This window comes from Palaemon carinicauda, chromosome 3 (assembly GCF_036898095.1).
Source record: "Palaemon carinicauda isolate YSFRI2023 chromosome 3, ASM3689809v2, whole genome shotgun sequence".
NCBI classification, from domain to species: Eukaryota; Metazoa; Arthropoda; class Malacostraca; order Decapoda; family Palaemonidae; genus Palaemon; species Palaemon carinicauda.
This window is the reverse complement of record NC_090727.1, coordinates 10,506,691-10,533,577: the sequence shown is the minus strand read 5'-3', so window position 1 is coordinate 10,533,577 and position 26,887 is coordinate 10,506,691. Positions and strand designations below refer to the sequence as shown.

At 41.9% G+C, this 26,887-nt stretch overlaps 1 long non-coding RNA gene across 1 annotated transcript in view; it reads right to left on the bottom strand.

Annotated features, from left to right (window-relative positions):
- The window catches only part of LOC137636761 (uncharacterized), a 126,195-nt gene extending 115,192 nt beyond the window's left edge, over positions 1-11,003 (bottom strand). Inside the window, exon 1 of the long non-coding RNA XR_011043212.1 lies at positions 10,786-11,003. This is a non-coding gene — a long non-coding RNA (uncharacterized lncRNA). The remainder of the gene's footprint in view (positions 1-10,785) is intronic.
- Positions 11,004-26,887: the final 15,884 nt, after the last annotated feature.

Here is a 26,887-nt window from a genome sequence, read left to right as displayed (position 1 = left end):
CATAAGAGAGGCAAGCTTATTCTGCATATCCTGCAGGACAACCCATTTAGGATCAAAGGGAGTCGGTACGGGCCGAGACGATGGTAACGCCTGTGACGGCAAAACATTGCCTTTACTGAGACTCTCGGAGCCCGTGTTACGCTTACGTTTAATCGGCGAACAGTCTTCCGACGACTGCAAAGGGTCAGAGCTGTCCCAATGGCTACAGCCAGGATGCTGGACCTGTCCTGAAGGGACTGACTTCCGCTTTAAGGGTCTAGAAACTTTGCTCCAAGGTTTCTTTTGCGAGAAGCCTTCGGATGACGAGGAGAAAACAGCCTCGCTCGTCTTATGGTAGGGGCGATCTTGACGAGACACGCCCGATACCACAGAGGGAACGTCTGTTCGTTGGTTAAAGCCTCTCGTCCCCTTAAGTCCTACGACATTACTTCTCCCTGGTGCAGGGGAGCCTGAAAGAGGTCTCGGACTAGGAGAACGACAAGCACGAACAGACGAACCCTCGGTCGCAACACTAAAAACACTTTGCGCACTAATCACTTTATCCCCACGATTTTCTGATTTGGCACTCTGACACTTTAACACATTCACATCCGCCATGAGTTGATTACGGTCCGATGCTAAGGACTCAACTCTCTCGCCCAAAGCTTGAATGGCAAGCAGCATATCCCGCATGGATGGTTCATGAGTGCTAGTAGAGGGTTCAGGAACAACTACTACAGGGGAAGGATTAGGTTCAGGGGCATGGGAGGAGGAAAAATCCAACGACCTAGAGGAGCTTCTCCTCACCCTATCTCTCTCAAGCTTACGAGAATACTTATCAAACTCTAGCCAGTCGAATTCCGAAAGGACCACGCACTCATCACACCGATCTCCTAATTGGCAGGTTTTACCCCGGCAATTAGAACACACGGTATGTGGGTCGAGAGAGGCCTTGGGAAGACGTTTGTTACAATCCCTAGCATTACATTTACGAAATTTAGGTCCAGGGATAGGAGAAGGGTCAGCCATTTTCAAAAGTCAAAGAAAATCCAAAACAAATCCAAAGTCATCAACAATAAACGCTATCCAAAAAAGGGTTCAAGAGTTTTAATTGAAGAGAAAAACACCTGTCACTGCGAAAGCTCAAAACCAAAAAGAAGTACTTCACCAAGAATGACGAAAACTCCAGGTCAACAGCGAGCGGAATCAACTTTTCGACAAGACCGACAGAGAAGAACTGGAGCTGTTTACATGTATATGCGGTATCTGGCCGATAGTCGGCGCTGGTGGGCACACCCGCAACCTTCATGGCGATCGCTCGCGAGTTTTTGTGTTTCTGTCGAGCCGTCCGAGACGTCAGCTATTATATATTCACCGGCTAAGTTTAATATTTAAAAAATAATTGAGACTAACAAACGGAATAGCAACCTAACTTGCAATGGGCAAGGAGCTACCGTAATAGTACGTAGTTGTAGAAAAAGGTGAACGACCTCGAGTAGAGAGAGACCGTAGTCAATCTAAAGAAAGGCCACATTCCCTTCACTGAGAATCCAAGTTTCCCGTAGGAAAAGAGGAAAAGCGAAGATAATAGATGAATGAAGAGGGTCCAGGCGATGACGATTCCCCTGCGGCGGCCGAGTTAACGGATATATGCCGACGGGAAGACCGATGGACCAGTGAGGGAGAGGTCGTTCCCCACGAAGTGGAACTGTGCTGGCCTTGCTAAGCAAGTGTCGTTGTCATACATCACACACACAGCACAAACACTGAAAAGAAAACTTACTACATTTCTATACACAAATATATACCTAAACATAAAGAATATTTATATACATATTATAAGTATAAGAAAAAGTAAGTAAAAAGACAAAAATTAATGGCAGTCCAAAATAGGTGAGGAGAGAATGAGGAACAACTGTTCTCGCTCCGAGCCAAAAGTAATGTGAGCTCAAGCACAGGTGTGTGCGTGAGGGGGGGGGGGGGGGTTAGCAGGCTACCCTCCATACCCCCCCCCCATAACTAGTGGTGGGGTAGTAAACCCTTGTTAAAATTTTAATGGCTCGTCATTTCAGCTACGCCGAAAGTGATAACCTCTATTAAATAGCGTGGTCTGTATGTCAGTTACGGAACAAAGCGTGGTTGTATTCCAGTTACGTAACAAATTATTATTTATTACTTTTGAGATTTGTAAAAGGATACAGAACCTATAAAAGCAACCTAACCTAACCTAGTAGTTCCCAGGTCACAACCCCTCCCCCCCGGACCACCCTTCCCAGGTCACAACCCCTAGCCGGGGGCTTGTACCCCCTTTCCCAAGTCACAACCACTGGCCGAGGGGCAAGCTCCCGGGACCCCCCCTTTCCAGGTCACAACCGCTCGCTAGATCCCCTTCCCAGGTCACAAAGTAAAAGTAAATCACAAATAAATACTTACATTATGATAAAGTAAATCACAAATAAATACTTACATTATGAAAAAGTAAATCACAAATAAATACTTACATTATGAAAAAGTAAATCACAAATAAATACTCACATTATGAAAAAGTAAATCACAAATAAATATGATATTTTCCTTATAAAATAAATTTTTGCATATACTTACCCGGTGAATATATAAATAGCTGACGTCTCCGACGGCCCGACAGATTCCAAAAACTCGCGAGCGATCGCCATGAAGGTTGCGGGTGTGCCCACCAGCGCCGACTATCGGCCAGATACCGCATATACTTCTCAACCACTCCAGTTCTTCTCAGTCCGCTGGGTCTCTATCGGGGAGGAAGGGAGGGCCTTTAATATTACAGTATATATTCACTGGGTAAGTATATTCAAAAATTTATTTTATAAGGAAAATATCATTTTTAAATATTAAACTTAGCCGGTGAATATTTAAATAGGTGATTCACACCCATGGTGGTGGGTAGAGACCAGTATTAATACAATAAAGGCGTACATGCTCAAGAGTTTTTTGACAAATATTTCATAAAAAACCAACTTAAGTATAGGTACCTGGTAAGGAAGCTGACTCTGATGATTACTCTGCCTCATTAGTCCGCTTTCCTCACGAAGCCCAGCCATCCTCTCAGGATGCTGAAAGACTCCCAGGAGCTGTTATATCCAGGGCGAACACCCCTATAACAGGACCTCATCAATACCCTTAATCTGGGCGCTCTCAATAAACAACATTTGACCACCCGCCAAATCAAAAAGATTGCGAAAGACTTCCTAGTCTTCCGTACAACCCAAGACAAGATTAAAAAACATTTCAAGAGAAAATTAAAAGGATATTGGGATTAAGGGAATGTAGTGGTAGAACCCTCACCCACTACTGCACTCGCTGCAACGAATGGACCCAGGGTGTAGCAGTCCTCATAAAGAGTCTGGACGTCTTTTAAGTAAAATGAAGCGAACACTGACTTGCTCCTCCAAAAGGTTGCGTCCATAATACTTCGAAGAGATCTGTTTTGCTTAAAAGCCATCGAAGTCGCTATTGCTCTCACTTCGTGAGTCTTGACCTTAAGCAAACAACGATCTTTCTCATTTAAATGAGAATGTGCCTCCCGGATTGAAAATCTAACAAAGTACGATAACGCATTTTTAGACATGGGCAATGAGGGCTTCTTAACGGAGCACCATAAGGCCTCAGAACCACCTCGTATTGGTTTAGTTCGAGCTAAGTAAAACTTAAGAGCTCTAACGGGGGACAGCACTCTTTCAACTTCATTACCTACGATTTCTGACAGACTAGGTATTTCAAAAGATTTAGGCCAAGGACGAGACGGCAGTTCGTTCTTGGCCAAAAAACCAAGTTGAAGAGAACATATAGCTTTATTCGTAGAGAAGCCGATGTTCTTACTAAAAGCATGGATCTCACTGACCCTTTTAGCCGAAGCCAAGCTCACCAAAAAAAGTGTCTTGAGGGTAAGATCCTTCAGGGAGGCTGAATGTAATGGCTCAAACCTGTCTGACATTAGGAACTGTAGGACCACGTCTAAGTTCCAAGCAGGAGTTGACATACGACGCTCCTTAGAGGTCTCGAAAGACTTAAGGAGGTCTTGGAGATCTTTGTTATTTGACAGATCCAAGCCTCTATGTCTGAAAACAGATGCCAACATGCTCCTGTAGCCTTTAATGGTGGGAGCAGAGAGGGAGCGAACATTTTTCAGATGCAGGAGAAAGTCTGCAATTTGCGCTACAGAGGTACTGGAAGAGGAAATAGAGGAGGACTTGCACCACTCTCTAAATACCTCCCACTTCGACTGGTAGACCTTGATAGTAGATGATCTCCTAGCCCTCGCAATCGCTCTGGCTGCCTCCTTCGAAAATCCTCGAGCTCTTGAGAGTCTTTCGATAGTCTGAAGGCAGTCAGACAAAGCGCGGGGAGGCTTTGATGAAGTCTCCTTACGTGAGGCTGCCGTAAGAGATCCATCCGTAAGGGCAGACTCCTTGGGACATCTACCAGCCATAGAAGTACCACTGTGAACCACTCTCTCGCGGGCCAGAGGGGAGCAACCAACGTCAACCTTGTCCCTTCGTGAGAGGCGAACTTCTGTAACACCTTGTTGAGGATCTTGAACGGCGGAAATGCGTAAGCGTCCAGGTGAGACCAGTCCAACAGAAAGGAATCTATGTGGGCCGCCTCTGGATCTGGGACTGGAGAGCAATAAGTTGGGAGCCTTTTGGTCAGCGAGGTCGCAAAGAGGTCTATGGTGGGCTGACCCCAAGTCATCCAAAGACTCTTGCACACCTCCTTGTGGAGGGTCCATTCTGTAGGGATCACCTGACCTCTCCGACTGAGACAGTCCGCCAAGACGTTCAATTTCCCTTGGACGAACCTCATCAACAGTGAGATGCCTCGATCTTTTGACCAGAAGAGGAGGTCCCTTGCGATGACGAACAGAGCGTGGGAGTGAGTGCCTCCTTGCTTGGAGATGTACGCCAAGGCCGTGGTGTTGTCCGCATTCACTTCTACCACCTTGTTTCGAAGTAGACTCTCGAAACTCGTCAGTGCTAAATGAACAGCCAACAGCTCCTTGCAGTTGATGTGAAGGCTCCTCTGATCTGTCGTCCAAAGACCCGAACATTCCAGACTGTCCAGAGTCGCTCCCCAACCCAAATCCGACGCGTCTGAAAATAACACGTGGTTTGGGTTCTTGACTGCCAGGGACAGACCTTCTCAAAGACGTATATTGCTGTCCCACCAGCTCAGGCAAGTCTTGACTGGTTCGGAGATCGGGATCGAGACCGCCTCCAAAGTTTTGTCCTTGTTCCAATGGGAGTCTAAATGGAACTGGAGAGGGCGAAGGTGAAGTCTCCCTAGAGAGATAAACTGTTCCAAGGATGATAGCGTCCCTAGGAGGCTCATCCAACTTCTCACAGAGCAATGATCTTTCTCTAGCATGAGACGGACTTTGAGCAAGGCTTGCTCTATCCTGGTGGCAGACGGAAAAGCCCGAAAAGCTAGACTCTGTATCTCCATCCCCAAATAGAGAATCGTTTGGGAGGGAGTCAGCTAAGACTTCTCTATGTTCACCATCAGGCCCAACTCCTTGGCAAGATCCAACGTCCATTGAAGGTCCTGCAGACAGCGATGACGGGACGACGCTCTGAGCAGCCAGTCGTCCAGGTACAGGGAGGCTTGAATCCCCGACAAATGTAGAAATTTTGCTACATTTCTCATGAGCCTCGTAAAAACAAGAGGAGCAGGGCTGAGGCCGAAGCACAGTGCTCGGAATTGGTACACCACATTCCTGTATACAAACCTCAGATACGGCTGAGAATCTGGGTGTATAGGAATGTGGAAGTACGCATCCTGCAAGTCGAGAGAGACCATCCAGTCTCCCTCTTTGACTGCTGCTAGAACGGATTTGGTGGTCTCCATCGTAAATTTTGTTTTGAAAACAAAAACGTTGAGAGCACTGACATCCAGCACTGGCCTCCAACCTCCTGTATGCTTTGGAACTAGGAAGAGACGGTTGTAAAACCCCGGTGATTGAAGGTCCGAGACTTTCACCACCGCCCCCTTCTCTAGCAACTGAGACACCTGCAGATGTAATGCCTGTCTCTTTGACTCCTCTCGATACCTGGAAGAGAGGTCTATAGGGACTTTTACTAGAGGAAGTCTCCGTACAAAAGGTATTTTGTACCCCTCCTTTAGCAACAAAACAGACTCCCGGTCTGCACCCCTCTTCTCCCAGGCCTGCCAGAAGTTGGTTAATCTGGCCCCTACCGCTGTCTGAGGACGTGGGCAGTCAGACTCTGCCACGGGAGGACTTAGATCCTCTCCTCTTACCTCTCTTACTATCGGCACGAGCGCCTCCCTCACTGGGAGCTCTGCCACGAAAGGGCGGGATAAATCTCGTCGCTGGAGTATCGAACTTAGGTCTAACGACATAAGAGGACGAAGGAGCAGCCTTACGCGCCGACGTGGCCATCAAGTCATGGGTATCCTTTTGTACTAGCGACGCTGCGATATCCTTAATCAACTGCTGTGGGAACAAGGCAGAAGACAACGGCGCAAAGAGTAGCTCTGACCTTTGACAGGGGGTTACTCCTGCAGACAGGAACGAACAAAGAGTCTCCCTCTTCTTAAGGACTCCTGCCGTAAACGTAGCAGCGAGTTCATTAGAGCCATCACGGATAGCTTTGTCCATGCAGGACATAATTTGCACAGATACATCACGGTCAGCTGAAGAGATCTTCCTGCTCAAGGCTCCCAGCGACCAATCCAAGAAGTTAAAAACTTCAAAGGCCCTATAAACTCCTTTGAGGAGATGACCAAGGTCTGAAGAGGACCAGCAAACTTTTGAGCATCTCATGGCCAGACGACGAGGAGAGTCTACGAGGCTTGAGAAGTCTCCCTGGGCAGAGGCAGGGACTCCCAAGCCGAGAACTTCTCCCGTGTCATACCAGACGCTCGCTCGAGAAGCCAGTTTAAAAGGGGGAAAAGCAAAGGTTGTCTTCCCCAAACTCCTCCTGGTCATCAACCAGTCGCCTAGTAAACGCAAAGCTCTCTTAGAAGAGCGAGAGAGCACTAGCTTAGTGAACGACGGCGTCGAAGCAGCTAGGCCCAGCGTGAACGCTGATGGAGGCGAACGAGGAGCAGCAGTCACAAAATGGTCAGGAAAAAGTTCCTTAAAAATAAGCATGATCTTTTTAAAATCAAGAGAGGGCTGAGCAACTTTAGGCTCCTCTCCATCTGAAAAAGTCCCCAAATGCATATCAGTTGGAAGGGGATCAACGACTTCCTCATCAGACGGAACTTCGTCCGACAACTGCCGAGTCTCGTGATACGGAGAGACATGCCGAGGATGCAACGCTTGACAGGCAATGTCAACAAGCGACGGAGCAGCAGCAACAGCTGAGGAAACAACGTCACGCCGCGGCTGTAAGGACTGAAAGTCTTGTGACTGACAAACAACAACAGCTTGAGTTGATTGTCGTTCGACATCACGTCAAGACTGCATTGACTGCAGGGTCTGAGCAGGCAAAACAACTTCCGACTGCGGCGACAGACGCTCAACGTCACGTCGAGGCAACGGAGTCGGTCGGCGAACGTCAGTGCGGGGCTGTGGCGGCAGCTGCTGAACGTCAGTCGGAGACTGTGGCAAAGGGGGTTCCACGTCACGTGACTGACGTTAATGACGAGAAACACGACTAGCATCGCGTTTCAAAGCACTAGAAACGTTAGCACTAATATCATACGGACGAGAAAAAACTCGTTTAGGCAGTTGAAGGCCAGAGTCACGTTCATCGCACTGGCGAACCGCAAGCAAAGGATCATCGTGAACCTGTTCATGCTCATAATCTTCCATAAGGAAGGAAAGCTTAGACTGCATGTCCCGCAGGACAACCCAATTCGGGTCAACGGGAGTCGTTACGGGCCGTGACGTCGGTAACAACTGCGCTGGCAAAACATTGCCTCTACCGAGACCCTCGGACTCCGTGTTACGCTTTCGCTTAACAGGCGAACAGTCATCCGATGACTGCAAGTGGTCAGAGCTGCCCCAATGGCTACAGCCAGGACGCTGGACCTGTCCTGAAGGGACTGACTTGCGCTTTAAGGGCCTAGATACCTTGCGCCAAGGTTTCTTATGCGACAAGTCGTCGGAGGACGAGGAGAACTTAGTCTCACCCGTCTTATGGTAAGGACGTTCTTGATGAGAAACGTCTGATACCAAAGAGGGAACGTCTGCACGCTGGTTTACACCTCTCGCCCCCTTAAGTCCTACGACATTACTTCTCCCTGGTGCAGGGGAGCCTGAAAGAGGTCTCGGACTAGGGGAGCGACAAGCACGAACAGACGAACCCTCGGTCGCAACACTAAACACATTTTGCACACTTTTCACTTTACCACTTGGATTTTCTGCTTTACCACTTTGACACTTAACATCGGACATAAGCTGGTTCCTGTCCGAGGCTAAGGATTCAACCTTTTCGCCTAATGCTTGAATCGCTAAAAACATATCCCGCATTGAAGGTTCATGAGTGCTAGCAGGGGGTTCAGGAACAACCACTACAGGGGAAGAATTAGGTTCAGGGGCATGGGAGGAGGAAAATTCCAAAGATCTAGATGAGCTTCTCCTCACCCAATCTCTTTCGAGCTTACGAGTATACTTTTCATACTCTAGCCACTCGAATTCCGACAAGACCACGCACTCCTCACACCGATCTCCTAATTGGCAGGATTTACCCCGGCAATTAGAACAAACAGTATGAGGGTCGATAGAGGCCTTGGGAAGACGTTTGTTACAATCTCTCGCACACTTGCGATATACAGGAGAAGGGTCAGCCATTTTGAACCAGAGAAAATCCAAATCAAAGCCAAGTTCATCAACAAGAAACACAAGCAAAAAAGGGTTTCAAGAGTTTTATTGAAGAAACACACCAACACAGCGAAAGCCAATAAAACAACCAAAACAAAGTACTTCACCAATTCGGTAGAAAACTCGAGGTCTAAAGCGAGCGGAACCAATGTTGTCGGCGACACCGACAGAGAAGAACTGGAGTGGTTGAGAAGTATATGCGGTATCTGGCCGATAGTCGGCGCTGGTGGGCACACCCGCAACCTTCATGGCGATTGCTCGCGAGTTTTTGGGATCTGTCGGGCCGTCGGAGACGTCAGCTATTTATATATTCACCGGCTAAGTTTAATATTTAAAAACTTACATTATGAAAAAGTAGATCACAAATAATTCCTTACCTTACGATTAACATCAATGTCTTTTTTTTTTTTTTTTTTTTTTTTTTTTTTTTTTTTTTTTGTCTTGGCAATCTTAACAGAAGCTTTGCAGTAGAAATGTACTGGTCTTCCCGAAAAATTAAGTGCGAATCGGATCTTTGAGGCATTATTTCGCGGTTAATTTTCTAATTTCACATGAGTAGCAATAGTTTTACACTGAACGGAGAGCATTTCCACCATAATCAATTGCCGACATAAATGAAACTGCAGTAAATTTCGAAATAGATTGATGTACTTCCCTTAAGTTTCCTCTTGGAGACATCTGTATGTGATGGTGGTGAAGTTGAAACTGCAGGGTTAGGTGGAAAAATGGCTGTTGTAGAACAACATCCAGAAACTTATGAAGTACTTATAGGCTGTTAATCGATTTAAAAAAACCACCTGACAAATATATCATTGTAAATGCCACAGAAAGCTCCCCAAACCGATGAGATACAGCGCATATGCAATAAGTCGCCTTCAGTCTCTCAGAGGTAAACAATGCACTTAAAGTGAAAAACATACTTCACATTCTTATCGACCAATACACAAGTTATTATGCCCCAGCCCCTATTAAACATATAGAGGAAAATTCCAAACTAGCCAGCACTCGTCCATTTCTTCTAGCGAATTCCAGTTAAGTACAAGTAACATATATTTACAAACAGGAGTAATTCCATTGGTAGAAAGAAAGTGGAAGGAGGGCTTGTGTGCAGGAAGTATAAAACCGTAATCACGCAAAAAGCTATGTACAAACGCCCAAATGGGAGTAGAAAGACAATTTTTTATGTAGTTTTACAATAATAACAAAATATATGGTTCGTGTGTTTGGACAGAAATTAAAGTATATATTCACACAAAAAACCTGATGATTTAGGTGCCAAGACTAAGACTATCAATTTCAAATAATATAGATATACTTATTTTTTCTTACTTATTTAAGGGTAAAGGTGGGTATCACTATGCTGCTAATTTAGTAAGATCACAAAAACCTAAGTAAGGTTATGTGGCGGGAGACTACCTTTGACAAAGACATTTCCCTTTGCTATCTTTACGAATCTAGCACAAAGGTGAACACAGTCAGCATAGAAAACTCCCATTTTTAATGTCACACATGGTTTACATAACTTAATGCTAAATATAATTATCTAAAATGTGCTCTAAATGAAAGCATATTAATTTCCAGTACAAACCGACATCAAAATAGCTCGAAACATTTGCCTAGAGCTACCTCGAACGGCGCACGTGTAAATATTCAAGTCATTTCGTCTGAGGTACGCCTACCTTTCCCCTCATTCCATCTGATATTGTTCAAATACCACCAATAATCTTAAAATAATCTTTTTTTTACTCTAATTTCCTGTCAAATTCTAGTTTTGATCTTGCTAAATACTTAATGCAGCTTTTACTGCAAGAGGTAGGGTTACATAATGTGACATTGATGAGCTATCAGCAAACGACAAATATGGTTCTACAGGTAAAAATGTTGTGATATATGTTGACGCTCTCCAAGTCTGCTTTAAATAAAGCCTAAGTAAAAAAAATTAATTAAGGAACAAAATACTCATTTTAATTAAATGAAAATACCTGTTATGTGGTCTTCCCTTATGTGGGTCTATGTCCAGCCCCAGACATGAAGTCCTGGCTAGCTTCTCTTCCCATAGGGCATTTGTTTCCAAAACGCCGTAGTATTCATTTTCACCACTAAAGAACTGGGATCGGACGTTCAAGAGCATTTAAAAGTTCACTTTCATAGTCGATACAAGAATGTAAGATAAAATTCGAATTGGACCGCGGCGGATGTTGCACTACACTTTCAAATCACGAAACTACACGCAATGTTGCCAGATGGGTGAGTCTAAAAATTTCCAAAACTCGTGATCAAAAATCTCTAAAACAACAACAAAAAAATCCCCATTTCCACAAATATATTTTCTTTTAATTCTGTAGGCTTTACTAATATAGAAATTACTTACCATACTTCATGTAAGTTCAAGCAAACTAATTGCAACAATATAAAGGTTTACTCATCTCTGTTTCCTCTTCATGGAAATTTATACAGAATATCCCCCTTAGACACCCAAAATTCCTAAATCTGGGGATAAATTCCCATATCTGCCAACACTTCTACACGAAATCACGATTCCCTTTCCCAGTCCGGAATCTAGAGATGCCAATTATGCCATATTTGCCAGATAGATCATCAGGTTTCACACAGTTTCTGTGTTATATATTATAGTAGCAATATTCTAATTTCATTAAAGTTATTATAATTTCTACGATAATAATTCAGGTTAATATATCATAAGAATTTACATGAGATTAAAGGAATATGTAAATTTATAAAACTTTCATATGTAAGAATATGTTTCGAGCCATTTATCTGGAATACTTTACGTTCTAAGCCTCTTATACATACATATATACATGCAATATATATTATTTCAAGAAATTAATATGACGAATTCTCATCATATAAATTAATTCAGTGTAGCCTTAACCTGGAATTGGCAAGTCAACTAACCAACCTAGTCCACACACACGCAATATATTCTCAGTAATATATATTAGGCCGATTAGAAATACAGCTACACTTAAATCAACAAAGAGAGCAGGCGGCTTTAGAAGCAGGTATTTAACAGCGGACCATATCCATGTAATTAACCAGCTAATGGAAAAATCAAGAGTAGGACAGACCATTATGTATGACATTTATAGACTGTGAGAAAGCTTATGATCCTGTCAAACCTTCATCAGTAATGAAAGCATTTCAAAGACAAGGAATAGATCAATCTTGTGTTAGAACACTTAAAATTATCTGTACTGGAAGTAGTCTACATCAATCCTAAAACTACATAAAGATAGTGGAAAAAAATCCGATTGAGAAATTAAGGAGTTGAACAGGGAGATATGACGGGCCGAGAGAAGGTTGTGACTCAAAGGCAGGATGAAAACAACTGAGTAACTTTATTACAGAACATCCATTTATATATACATAAACCCTAGGCAAAACGGGCATAAAAGACATAATAGGCAATTTCATGTTCAACCGACACTACACCGGTTAACAGTTAACGGTGAGAAAAACAGACATGTTATTTCAGGTCCTTGTCAGTGTGAGGGGAGAGCAAAGATACAAGCATAATATATACACAAAATGAAATGGCGTGACTATTTACGATCGTGTGACACACGGTTGGTACAGAGACCCCATATCTCCTAGATTATTCACAGCATGGCAAGAAAAAGTTTTTGAGCATTTAGATCGGGAATTATAGAAATTAACATTAATAGGGAATACCTTAAAAACTTAATATTTGTACAGTAGATGACATAGTTCTGTCTAGTGAATCATGGGAGGAATTGTAAAAAATCATAGAAGACTTGAATAGTGAAAGCAGAAGTGTAGGACTGAAAATGAATATGAGTAAAACAAAGATAATTTTCAATGAAAATGCAGAGAGCAAAAAGGGTAATGAACGAACCGGTGCTACATTAGCAGGGGATCTACCAGCGTGTTTCTAATTTAGTAGGCAGTCTACTTATAATATTTTATTCTACATTATTATTATTATTATTATTATTATTATTACTTGCTAAGCAACAGCCCTAGTTGGAAAAGCAGGATGTTATAAGCCGAGGGGTTCCAACAAAGAAAATAGCCAAGTGAGGTGAGGAAACAAGGAAAAATAAAATATTTTGAGAACGTTTACAACATTAAAAGAGATATCTCCTACACTAGCAGGTGCAACTCGGACGGATATTGTTTATGAGATCGGCATTGTCCCTCGATGTCGCTCACTATCACGCAGTTCACTGTAATGTTGCTACATTTAACAGCCTATTTAAGAAGGCTATGTGATACCTGTGATTTTTCAATTGTATATATTACCATGAAATTTTGCAGGAACAGAGAAACTATGTTTCACACCAATTCCCGCATTTTTCATATGGATATGTAAATTATTCTAGAAACAATTTACTTCACTGCCAAAAATAACTTTTCAACCCATACCGAAATAAACGTTTTCTGTGGTTTTTCTATGGAAGATATCAACATCAAAATTGGTATGGGTAAAGTAAATATCATTCCATAAATCCCTGAAAATTTCATCTAGAAATGTGAAGTATTCTACAAGTAATTTACAGTGGAGCCGAAAATCGACCTCCGCAGATATCGAAAAATGGCTACTATGACATTTCTATGGCAAGTATCAATACGAATTGGCATATAACACCCATCAAACCCTGTAAAACTCTAGGAGTAGTATGCGGCTCTTCACTGATTCTTTCATCTAAAAGTCATCACTTACGAACAAAAGTGACAGCCAGGACATGCCTATAGCAGGTATGAACATGAAAATTGGCAGAAATAAAGTTTATGTAAATCTGAATTATATCTTAGAAATTCACTTTAGTAGATTTATTGATATAGGAGTTATTGACCCCACTGCCGAAGATATCAGCTGCCCACCCCCCACCCGGCGATAATAAAAGGGAATGACTGGGCTATGGGTTGGATGAGTTTCATTCGCGAAAATGTTGGCATTTCACATAAGGTCACTCACTTCGTTTGTGACAATAAACTATGAAAAACTTTAACAAAACAAGAGAAAGAGAAATAAGATCGAATAGTGTGCCCAAGTGTACCCTCCAGCAAGAAAATTCTAATCCAAAGCAGTGGAAGACCATAGTACAGAGGCTATGGAACTACCCAAGACTAGAGAACAATGGTTTGATTTTTAAGTGTCCTTCTCCTATAAAAGCTGCTTACCATAGCTAAAGAGTCTCTTCTACCCTTACCAAGAAGAAAGTGGCCTCTGAACAATTACAGTGCAGTAGTTAACCCCTTGAGAGAATAATTGTTTGGTAATCAGAGTGTTGTCAGGTGTATAAGGACAGAGGAGAATATGTAAAGAATAGGCCAGACTATTCGGTATATGTGTAGGCAAACGGAAAATGAACCATAACCAGAGAGAAGGATCTAATGCAGTACTGTCTGGCCAGTTAAAGCACCCCATAACTCTCTAGCAGTAGTATCTTAGCGGGTGGCTGGTGCCCTGGCCGACCTACGTGTGTGTGTTATAATATGAGTTGACAATACAGAACTCACATGGATTAAATTTTGCAACTAGACTGCCCTACTGAAATAAACAAGGAGGTAGATCTCCCTTTTTCTGGTAGATTAAATATTGCATGGTAGACCGCCTACTAAAGTACCACTGACGAACCATTAGAGGTTGTTAATGAATATACATACTTATGACAGACAGTGTCTCCCAAGGACATCAGACCGAAAATATTAAAAGAAGGATAAGCATGCGAGGGAGAACTTTTGGTAAAAAAAATGAGATTCTGAAAATTAAATTGCCACTTCTCTAAAAAGAATAATATTTAATCAGATGATCCTACCAGTGTTAACTTACACATCAGAAACTTGGAGCCTTACTATAGCCATAGAACATAAGCTAGTTACCGGCCAAGGAGCAATGGAAAGAATAATGATGGGAATGATACTATGAAACAATATATATATATATATATATATATATATATATATATATATATATATATATATATATATATATACATATATATATATATATATATATATATATATATATATATATGCGTGTGTGTATGAGGGAATTAGCCTATTTACAGGAAAATTGATCTCAGGAAAAGTGATTGACCTATGTGAATGGGAGAGATGTCATGTAAGGCGAATGCAGTGCAAATTAGATCAAGGTGAATGGTTGGAAGAGTTTACAATGGAAGGTAAAAGAGACACAGCAGTAAATGATGGAAGAGTGGAAGGGGTTGATGTTTGTTCGAAAATATTTGTGGAAGTAGCAATGTTGTATCAGGATTAATAGAGCAGGCTACTCTATTAATCCTAATGAGTTATTGGGTCCTTTGACTGGCCAGACAGTACTACATTGGATCCTTCTCTTTGGTTACAGCTCATTTTCCGTTTGCCTACACATACACAGAATAGTCTGGTTTATTCTTTAAATATTCTCCTCTGTCCTCATACGCCTGACAACACCGAGATTACCAAACAAATCTTCCTCGCTCAAGGGGTTAACTACTGCAATGTAATTGTTCAGTGGCTACTTTCCTCTTGGTAAGGGTAGAAGAGACTCATTAGCTAAGGTAAGCAACTCTTTTAGGAGAAGGATACTCCAAAATCAAACCATTGTTCTCTAGTCTTGGATAGTGCCATAACCTCTGTCTGTACCATGGTCTTTCACTGTCTTCGGGAAGAGTTCTCTTGCTTGAGGGTACACTCGGGCACACTATTCTATCTTATTTCTCTTTCTCTTGTTTTTTTTTTAAGTTTTTATAGTACATATAGGAATATTTATCTTAATGTTGTTTTTACTCTTAAAATATTTCATATTGTTAATTACTTTTCTTGTAGTTTCCTTATTTCCTTTCCTCACAGGGCTATTTTCCCTGTAGGAGCCATCGGGATTATAATATTCTCTTTTCCCAACTAGGGTTGTAGATAATAATAATAATAATAATAATAATAATAATAATAATAATAATAATAATAGTATATTAACCTATGGAAGGGCATTCTTTGGGCTCCTCAACACCCACCCTCCTGTAAATTTCCCGCTCTCCTTTTGTACAATTTATACAATAATATTACAAATTGAGTAAATAATCCAAACTTTTAACATCTAATAATAAAGAAAGATGCATAGTCACCTGGTTTTGGTGGGCCCCTGCTCTTGCTAGGCCCCTATACAATGCTTCATCTTTCAGGATAATACGACACTGGAGAGTGACTAGATAATGAAAGTGGGGCAATTGGATATTCTTTACGCGTGATAATGCAGCAATCACCGTGCTGTATCAAAGTGTGTGTGTGTGTGTGTGTGTGTGGGTGGATGTGTGTGTGTGTGTGTGTGTGTGTGTGTGTGTGAGTGGGTGTGTGTGTGTACTATGAATTAATTTTTCATTGATGTTGTAAAGACTGATCTGGAGATGATAGGTAACCTATCTCAGGAATGATAAAAAGGACTTGGGTGGGAGCTCAGGGTGATTTTCATAAGTTGGGAATGAATTGCTGAACTTTCTTTAGTTGCTGTCACAAAATAGTAAGTCTTCAAGCCTCTAAATCCAGGGTCCAGTTCGACACCAAATTACCACTAGACAAATTCTAGAAAGCCATTCTGAATTGAAGATATATGATTATTTCTGTACTAGCAAATTTTGTCCTGAGTTATTAGTTTACCTATTCCAAAGTTGAGTGCAGAGTGGTATTCGGTAAAATAAGTCATAATTGAACCCAGGAACTCATTTTATACAAATATTATTAACGGAGGCTTATACCTTCTGAATGTAGGCTACGAAGAGCCGAAATTCTTGTGGTAATTTAAATCCATTCAAAGATATGAATTACCCTGCAAAAACCAGCACCACACCTTAGGAATATGTATTTGATTGAATGCAGTTGATGTAGGAGAGGAGCCTATTTGATTTTGTGCTTTCTTATTAGGCTACACTTCTCACTCTTAGACATATGTTGATTTTAGTGTGACCTCATTGGATTTTTTTCTACTTTTTTATGCATTCGTGATCAATGATATTACCCAATAAATTGTACTCATATGGGCATTTTCAAGTAATATATTTTTTTTAATAATAAATTTATAGGCAACCCATAGGTTAACAATTTAATCCTTATAGCCTACTGTTGCAAAAGGAAAAATATAAGCGTTGTTCTGCAGTGGCAAGGGAACTATCTATCTCTGTTACAGACTGTAGTGTGAATTGGTAACTGTGACTGCTGGTGTTTGTATGCTTGCTTGGCAACATTGAGTCTCTAACACTGTACCTGCTTGGCCAACACCTTGCCACAACTTTAAGCTGAATAAAGCCAACGTTCCAGCAACTGTGTTTGGTATTCCACAATTTATTCAGCTTAATATTCAACATGGACAAGTTTCTAAGGCCCAGCCCGATTGATGTGGACCCAGAATCAGCCGATGCAGAGGACAAATGGATTATGTGGCATGATAACTTTGAGGCGTTCTGTGCGGCCATCAACCCGGACTTAAATCCAGATAAGTTGGCCTTGCTTCGTGCTCACGTATCTTGTAAACTGTTTAAGATAATCAAAAGTGCCACCACATATGCCACTGCCATAAGCCTGTTGAAGGCTAGATTTGTGAAACAGAAAAGTGAAGTGTTTGCCAGATACAAATTAGCCACCTGCAAGCAACAGAGCGGTGAGACTCTAGACGCTTTTTTGGATAACCTTAAAGGTCTGGCCTCGGAATGTAGCTTCACTGATTGTACAGCCGCTCAGGCTGAAGAACTGGCCATCAGAGATTCGTACATCACGGGTATGGCATCTAATGCAATCCGACAGAGACTGTTAGAGAACTTATCCTTGGACTTATCCACAGCTGTGAAACAAGCCCGTGCACTGGAAATGGCTCAACTGCACTCAGCGTCTTATGCAAGTGAAACCAATACCACAGTGGCAGCATTGATAGATGATCAGGCAAAACCCGAAATGGATCCCAACAGTTTTCCGATCGAAATGAGTGACTCCCTGAATCCAAGTGAGTGTGCTGCCGCCGTCAGCGGTCAGAGGTGCTTCTTTTGTGGAGGATCCCTACATCCCAGAGCCCACTGCCCAGCCAAGAAAGCCTCGTGTTCCAACTGTCAGAAGGTAGGTCATTATGCTCGTGTCTGCAAGTCGCAAAGAAAACGATGGAACAATAATGGTAAATCAACTAACTCTAATCTTGTAGCTGGAGTTGTCCCAGACAATCTCCCACAGTCCATCCCTGCTTCCTTAACAGGGGCCGCTGTGACTGCAGCTTCCCCTGCACTACGAAGTGTTTACAAAACTGTCCTACCTGTAGAACTGAATGGAGGGGAGGCCCTGGACGGGCTGGTCGACACTGGAGCATTTAAAAGCTTTATAGATGCCAAAGTAGCTAGGGCTATGAACTCAGTTACTCGTTCTTCAGCCTGCAGCATAACCATGGCTAATGCCAAACAGACAATGAAACTCAACAAGTGTTGCAATTACGATTTAACTGTAAGTGGAAGAGTATACCCTGAGTTCTGTCTGCACTTGATGGACGATTGCGTGGCTCCAGTCGTTTTGGGACACGACTTCCTACAGTTACACAAGCAAGTCAGCGTAGACTTTGGTGGGACGCTACCACCTTTGGAGCTAAGCATCCAGTCACCTTGTGCTCTGATAGCAGCTCAAATTGAACCGCCAGCCATCTTCGACAATCTGACAGTCGACTGTCACCCGATACAGGTGAAATCCAGAAGGTATTCCAAAGAGGACTCCGAGTTCATCAAGAAAGAAGTAAAAAGGCTGCTAGAGGAGGGCATCATCACACCGAGTTGCAGCTCGTGGAGAGCTCAAGTGGTAGTCGTCGATCAGTGTGATAAGAAAAGATTAGTCATAGATTACTCTCAAACTATAAACAGATTCACCAACCTGATTGCTTATCCTGTTCCAGGGATCACCGAGATGATTGAGAAAATTTCTACTTACCGCTACTTCAGCTCCATAGACTTGAAGGCAGCATATCATCAAATACCATTGAACATGGCTGATCGGAAATTCACGGCGTTCGAAGCGGATGGAAGGCTGTTCGAATTCACGCGTTTGCCTTTTGGAGTAACCAATGGGGCTACCTGCTTTCAGCAAGTTCTCGACGAAATTATTGGTAAGGAACAACTAGAGGGTACGTTCGCCTACATAGATGACATCACGGTCTGCGGTCACACACGTGAAGAACACGACAGAAATCTGAAACGCTTTCAAGAAACTGCATTGAAGTATGGACTTACCATAAATGACAAGAAAAGTGTTTATGCTCAAACATCAATCTCTATTTTGGGCCATGTAGTGAATGATCACCAAGTCCTACCTGACCCGGAAAGAATGCGTCCATTGCTGGAGATGAACCCTCCGGACAGTACCCCTAGTCTCAAAAGAACGTTAGGACTCTTATCCCACTATGCGAAGTGGGTACCGAACTTCTCCCAGAAAATTCGACCTTTAGTCGAAGTGAAAACTTTCCCGATGGCCAAATCCGCAGAACAAGCACTCGAAGAACTAAAGAATGAAATATCTCGAGCTTCACTTGCTGCTATAGATGACGAAGCAGTCTTTGTAGTCGAAACAGACGCCTCTGCTGACGCCGTTGCAGCCTCATTGACACAAGAAGGAAAACCAGTGGCCTTCTTTTCTCGCTCGCTCTCAGAATCGGAGAAACGACAATCGGCAGTGGAACGCGAAGCATGTGCTATCGTAGAAGCCATCAAGAAATGGCGACACTTTCTGCTAGGACGTAAATTTAGACTCATAACTGATCAGCAATCGGTGCGTTTCATGTTTGACGCCAAGAACCATGGCAAAATCAAGAATGAAAAAATAATGCGGTGGAGGCTGGAACTGAGTTGTTTCAACTTCGACATCACATACAGACCTGGATCAAAGAACCAAGTAGCAGACGCTCTCTCTCGTGCCTCGGGATGTGTGGCTTCACTTACCTGTACTCAAGGAGACGAGCTGACTCAGCTTCACGAGCACCTGTGCCATCCAGGAATCAGAAGGATGACCCACATCATAAGACAGAGAAACTTACCCTTTACCATTGAAGAAGCTCGGACTGTCATACGTAAATGTCAAACCTGTGCTAAGATCAAACCTAAGTTCTCCAAAGAAACAGGAACATTGATAAAAGCTACCAGGCCATTCGAGCGTCTGGCTATCGACTTCAAAGGTCCGATGCCGTCCACCACAAAGAACAAATACATTCTCAACATAATTGACGAGTACAGCAGATTTCCGTTCGCCTTTGCAACAGAAAACACCTCAGCGAGTACCACCATTAAATGTTTGTCTACTCTCTTTTCAGTTTGGGGCCTGCCCGAGTACATTCATTCAGACAGGGGACCTGCTTTCGTGTCGTCAGAGTACCAAAAGTTCCTTCATGACCGTGGAGTGGCTACAAGCTACTCGTCTGCATATAACCCCCGTGGCAATGGCCAGATCGAGAGAGCCAATGGAACTTTGTGGCGCACCGTAAGGTTAGCTCTCGCTTCTCTCTCCCTCCCTATAGAAATGTGGGAGGCTGTCCTGGATCAAGCATTACACAGCATGAGGTCCCTTCTGTGCGTCGCTACGAACCAAACACCGCATGAGCGCATGTTCCTGCACCCCAGGAAAGCAACATACGGGCAGGCGGCTCCATCATGGATGACAGAAAATGAACAAGCTCTTCTAAAGAAAACGCTTAGGAAATCCAAGTACGAACCTGAGGTCGAGGAAGTTAGACTCCTGCATGTCAACCCACAATGGGTTCGTGTGGCACACCAAGACGGCAAGGAATCCACTGTGTCGACTCGTCACCTGGCTCCTGCAGCTAAAGTATTCAGTCCAAACACCTGTCACGATAAAGGAAGCCGTCATATCTTCAACATGCGAGAGAATGGTAAGACTCCCATTAATCAAGGACCCACCCTCCCACCTGGAGACCCCAGCCAGAGAACGGAAAGAAGTCAAGTGGATACAAAACAAGACCAGGGGAGGGAGCCCGCAACCGAACCGCAACAAACCACAGAACCGCCCACCCCGGGAAAGGTACCGTCGAAAGGAACACCCACAGAAACGCCAACCTCAGAGGCGCCTCAACGCTCAAGTCGCACTAGGCGCCCTCCAGGCTATCTCTCAGATTTTGTCCTAGATGAGTGGGAGTAGTATGGGTGGTAAGTGTCCTTATGTCAATGTGTTTATTATGAATTAGTAGTTATAGGGCCCATTGTTACCAATGTGTTTTTTTTATGTGAGATGAGCCCAGTTATCATATAAAATAAGTACTCATGAGTTTTGTATTATGATATGAAATTTGTAGTGCCAATAAGGTGAGCCTTGTAATGCAAATGCGATGTAAGAATAATTACAGTTGGTGTGAAATCAGTGAATTCATGTTTTGTTATGATGCAGATGTGTACTGTACTGTATGTTCTTCTTCTCAGTGGGGGTGAATGTAGTGTGAATTGGTAACTGTGACTGCTGGTGTTTGTATGCTTGCTTGGCAACATTGAGTCTCTAACACTGTACCTGCTTGGCCAACACCTTGCCACAACTTTAAGCTGAATAAAGCCAACGTTCCAGCAACTGTGTTTGGTGTTCCACACAGACACCTTGTAAAATTCTACTTGTTCGGTAAATTTCTTCTTGATAATAAAAAAAATTATGATTATGAAATTATATAAAGAATGTAAACCGAGATACTGAACTGGCATTGTAAAAACATGTATAAAGTTAGCATTAATTATATTTGATAAAAAGTCTTCTTTTGTATTAGTGTTGCTGTGAAAATTATATCCATAAAGGAAATCAAAGATGTATTGTATGATAATTCTGATTTATTGAAAGGCGCTAATTTTGAAGCCATGGTACGATAATTCAGCCACATCCTCAGATTACACTGACAGCTGCCGCTTGCAAGTTGCAAATGACCTACAGTCAGTGTTGTCACATATGGGAATTTATTCCTAGATTTGGGGATTTTGAGTATCTGATGGGGATATTCTGTACAAATTTCTATGAAGAAGAAACAAAGATAAGTTATTCTTTATATTATTGCAATTAGTTTACATGCACTTTTACATGAAGTATAGTGAGTAATTTCTATATTAGTAAAGCCTACATGATCTGAAGAAAATATATTTCTGGAAATGGGGATTTTTTTGGTTGTTTTGGGGAATTTTTATCATGACTTTTGGGTATTTTTAAGCTAACCCATATGGCAACACTGCCTACAGTACTGGCACTCTGGCAGTGACAAGTTACTGAGAAGACTGAGAAATGACTGTGACAATCATATTCATGGCTGCGTTATGTATCTAATGTGTTTTTTTTTATCAGTGCTCTCGAAAACTTGGCTCAAATTAAGTGACACCAACTTTACCAAGAAAAGTCAAAGTTATACACATGAACATAATTATCTGTATGTCGCAGTGAAACAAGCCAAAGAAAACATTGACTAGAACAAGGAAGTTGTACTAACTAGTAAGAGACTAAAAGGGCTTAGTGGTGCCAGGTGAATGCAGTTGTCAGGTAAGTTACATAACGATATGTATTATGAAGAATAGGCCTAGTAGAAAACTTATATAATTTCTAATTTCAATTCATTAAGGTGTAAGTATTGGTACAATGTTTGAAAGAGAGCCATTAACATTGTGTCAGTAAAGATGGTAAAAAGCATAAGAGGAAGTGACGTTAAGGATCGTAGTGGGACGAAATAAGTATCAAATAATTCGGTATTATTATAGAAAAACACGGGACCAACTTTACTAATAAAAAATTGGGGTATATATAGAAAACTCCTGTTTTCGGTAAATTATTAGACAAACACGGGATACCATTTGGGTATTATTACAGTTTCAACCATTATGGGAAATTATTATATTAATATTTTTCCCGAGTAAAGCACGTGATAACAAAACACCTCTTCTCAATACATTATTGTCGCTAATGCATACTTACAGAGAAAAAAATATTTCAGGTATTGAAGGTCTTGACTTTTTCTAAGTTTAGTGTATAGAGTCCTTTCATTATACGTCATCAAACTTCCGGTCCGCCATCTTGGAGGACAAACAAAGACGCGTTCAGTGAATAGCTGTGGTTGAACTGTTGAATAGTTAGCCATCTCATCACATTCACATTCACACAATGCCCAGTTTTTGCGCTACTGTTGGCTGTGGGAATCGAGGACAAAGAGATGACAAGAGTTTCTACCGCATACCGGCAGTTATTCAGAATCAGGACAAAGATACAGAAGAATTATCCAAGCGCAGACGTGACTTGTGGTTGACCAGAATATCACGGGCTGATCTACGTGAATCCTCACTACCCTACGCACGTATCTGTTCTGATCATTTCATATCAGGTCAGTCTCTGCTAGGCCCTAAAAGTATCATTATTCCTGTGTAAACATGCTATATCCGATCGCATGGGTGACTTCAAAAGTATCATCGTCAGTTCAGTGTGTAGTGTGTGTGGGGGAGGGGGCATCTCAATTTTTAAACATCAAAAGGGGCATCTCAGATTTTCAAAACAAAAATTAAAAGCGCCCATATTGGCTATATTAACAAAGGCTACTTACCTAGGTCACTATTTCGTCAAGGTGCTCATGCCTATATATAATTAAGTGTATATTTATATTTATTTTAATTTGTGTATTAAATTGTGCAGACATACAGGCCTATGTGATGAATAAACATTGATTATAAATAATAATATCTGAAAGCTGGTTTAACCCGAAAGGGTCTTCAGCTTATATATGAAACATCGAAAAAATAATTAAACTTGCGCATTTAATTGCAAGGAGGCAAAACGATCATCAAAGAGCATTACAATAGAGTTTGTCCATCATATGTTTATATGTATATAAGAAATTATAGCATTCGTAACCAAACACAAACACAATGGTTAGGCATGAACTGATAAAGATTTGACAGTGTAATGCAAAACTTTTACATACATTTTGACAATCAAAAATTATAATACACAAGGTTAGGCTAAATGATCAATATTAGCTTTATAATCATAAACACTCTCTTCATTGGCCCAGTGTTTATCTAATTTTGGACTTAAAAGCATTAAAGGGAAAAACAAGTAGTTCACCATATCAATGTAAGAAATACTGAGAAAATCCTCAATATTTTGACCGAATGAATTCTGCATCTGGTATGGATCTAGGCAACAATTAGATCGAGTGTCTGCTTGTAAAAAAGCTTATTATTACCCGACAATAGTTTGACAAAGTCACTCTCATTGTCCATATTCGCTGTAGCAGCCGCCATAGTTTCGCTTTGTATGTCCTCCAGCATGGCCGCCGGCGATTCCCAGTGACGTCATTGAAAGGACTCTATATCTTTTCATGGGCAGGCAAGGTAGCTCTTGTTAGTTTGTATATCTGTTTTCATCTTACTTGACTCCTCCCCATTGCGTAATGTGACAATATTTGCTTGAATGCGCATTTCCTCCTCCCACTAATGTCGCTCCTCCAATCAAAATACTACTGGGATCTTTTCAAGAGTTATTATTGGCTTCCTGCTAGTAATGTCGATCTTCCAATGAAATCAGAGTTCTTTTTTCAAGAGTTATCGTTGGCTATTTTCTCCCTTATAATTTGTTTTCGAAACGCCTGATTGTCGTTTGTTTTCTATTTTGAAACCTGCCGGTCTCTATACGTTCAGCACTCTCGTTACTTAACTGTCATGGATCATCCGGTGCAGGTGTGCAATGTATGTCGCTATTCGTATTTTGAGGTGATCGCTCGATTTCATGGAAGTTATAATGGTACTCCAGAGGTTGTGAATAGGTTTCTTAGAGAGCATTCAGTATTACCCATAAGTGTTAAGTGTGCTAAATTTGATTCACCTTTACTTTTCCGTGAGGTACTGATTAGGGGTAGGTTTAGGTAGGTCTAGGGTCTGAGACCGGGGTCGTTCTAGGTTAGGTTATGGGGGTTTGTTAGGTTAGCTGGTTTAGTTCAGGGGTAGGTCTAGGGTCTGTGACCGGGGTCCTTCTAAGTTAGGTTAGGGGGGTTTGTTAGGTTAGCTGGTTTCGTTTAGGGGTAGGTCTAGGGTCTGTGACCGGGGTCCTTCTAGGTTAGGTTGGGGGGTTTGTTAGGTTAGCTGGTTTAGATTAGGGGTAGGTTTAGGTAGGTCTAGGGTCTGAGACTGGGGTTGTTCTAGGTTAGGTTAGGGGGGTTTATAAGGTTAGCTGGTTTAGTTTAGGGGTAGGTCTAGGGTCTGTGACCGGGGGCCTTCTAGGTTAGGTTAGGGGGGTTTATAAGGTTAGCTGGTTTAGATTAGGGGTAGGTTTAGGTAAGTCTAGGGTCTGAGACCGGGGTTGTTCTAGGTTAGGTTAGGGGGGTTTATAAGGTTAGCTGGTTTAGTTTAGGGGTAGGTCTAGGGTCTGTGACCGGGGGCCTTCTAGGTTAGGTTAGGGGGGTTTATAAGGTTAGCTGGTTTAGATTAGGGGTAGGTTTAGGTAGGTCTAGGGTCTGAGACCGGGGTTGTTCTAGGTTAGGTTAGGGGGGTTTATAAGGTTAGCTGGTTTAGTTTAGGGGTAGGCCTAGGGTCTGTGACCGGGGGCCTTCTAGGTTAGGTTAGAGGGGTTTGTTAGGTTAGCTGGTTTAGTTTAGGGATAGGTTTAGGGTTTGTGATGAAAGATTAAGGTCTGTGGTATACTTAACAGCTTTCAGGATTTGTTTTCTAACATAAACCATTTTTTTTATTGCAAATATCATTTGACGCCCCCCCCCACCCAGAACCCCGGTTCCCACCTGGTGTCCCCCATAATTGTTGGGATGAATTAGAGTCTTTCTGCATTACAACATAATATGAAACAAAAACAATAAAAACTCGGTTACAAACACTGATTTTTCGGGAAAAACTCGTTGTTTTAACTCCAATTACATAGTAAATCTCTAAATCGGATGGTTTGCGGTCAAAATAAACGTTAAATCCGTTGGAACTACACTATTTCTGATGCAACAAATATATTTTTATTCCAGTTTCCCCATAATGGTTGACACTGTAATTTTACCAACATTTGTTAAGAGAAAAAATTTTTACGTCCGTTAATGATGTGCTTTCAACTAATTTGACTTTTATTTCCGCTGCAAATAAGCCCTTCCTCCGATATGGAGGCAACCCCCTTGACAAAGCTATGAATTCAGGGAGTGGCTATGGAGTAAGATTTGCTCATAGAATTATTAATGAAATATCAACTGGGGCAAAGAAGAAGCATATACCCATCTAAAAGAGAGATGGATATGTTATAACAACAGAAGATAGGGAAAGGCAACGTTGGATGGGGGGCAGGGCACTTGGGATTTTGGGTTTGCGAAAACAAGACAAAACGTGATTATTTAACACTTGAGATTTGTAAAAGGGTAAAGAACCTAACAAACTTGCCTAACCTAACCTGTAGTTCCCAGGTCTCAAACGTGATTGTTTTACACTTTTTAAGATTTGTTAAAGGACACAGAATCTAACAAGCCCACCTAACCTAACCTAGTAGTTCCCAGGTCACAAAACGTGAATGTTTAACACATTTGAGATTTTTAAAAAGGCATAGAACTTAACAAATCCACCTAACCTAACAGTTCCCAGGTTACAAACCTGATTATGTAACACTTTTTGAGATTTGTAAAAGGGCACAGAACATAAGAAACACATGTAACCTAACCTAGTAGTTCCCAGGTCACAAACCTGATTATTTAGCACTTTATGAAATTTTTTAAAGGGCTCAGAACCTAACAAACCCACCCAACTTAGCTTAGTAGTTCCCAGGTCACAAACAAAATTAAATCGCAAATAAATCCTGACATTATAATAAAGTAAATCGCCAATAATTCCTTACATTATGATTGAGACGTGGAAGGTTGGAGCATTGCTGTATACAGTGTGCTGGTCTTCCTTAAATGCCATGTGAGAATCGCACTTGAGACACTTTAATCTTTGTGGGATAACGTAACGAGCTTTTAAAAAAATTATCCACTATACCAGGAGTGGTATTGTTCTATGAAAACACAGGGCAAACTTTACTTTTAAAAAAATCGGGGTATACATAGAAAAAGTTGTGTTTTCTCTGAAAATTACCTTTATT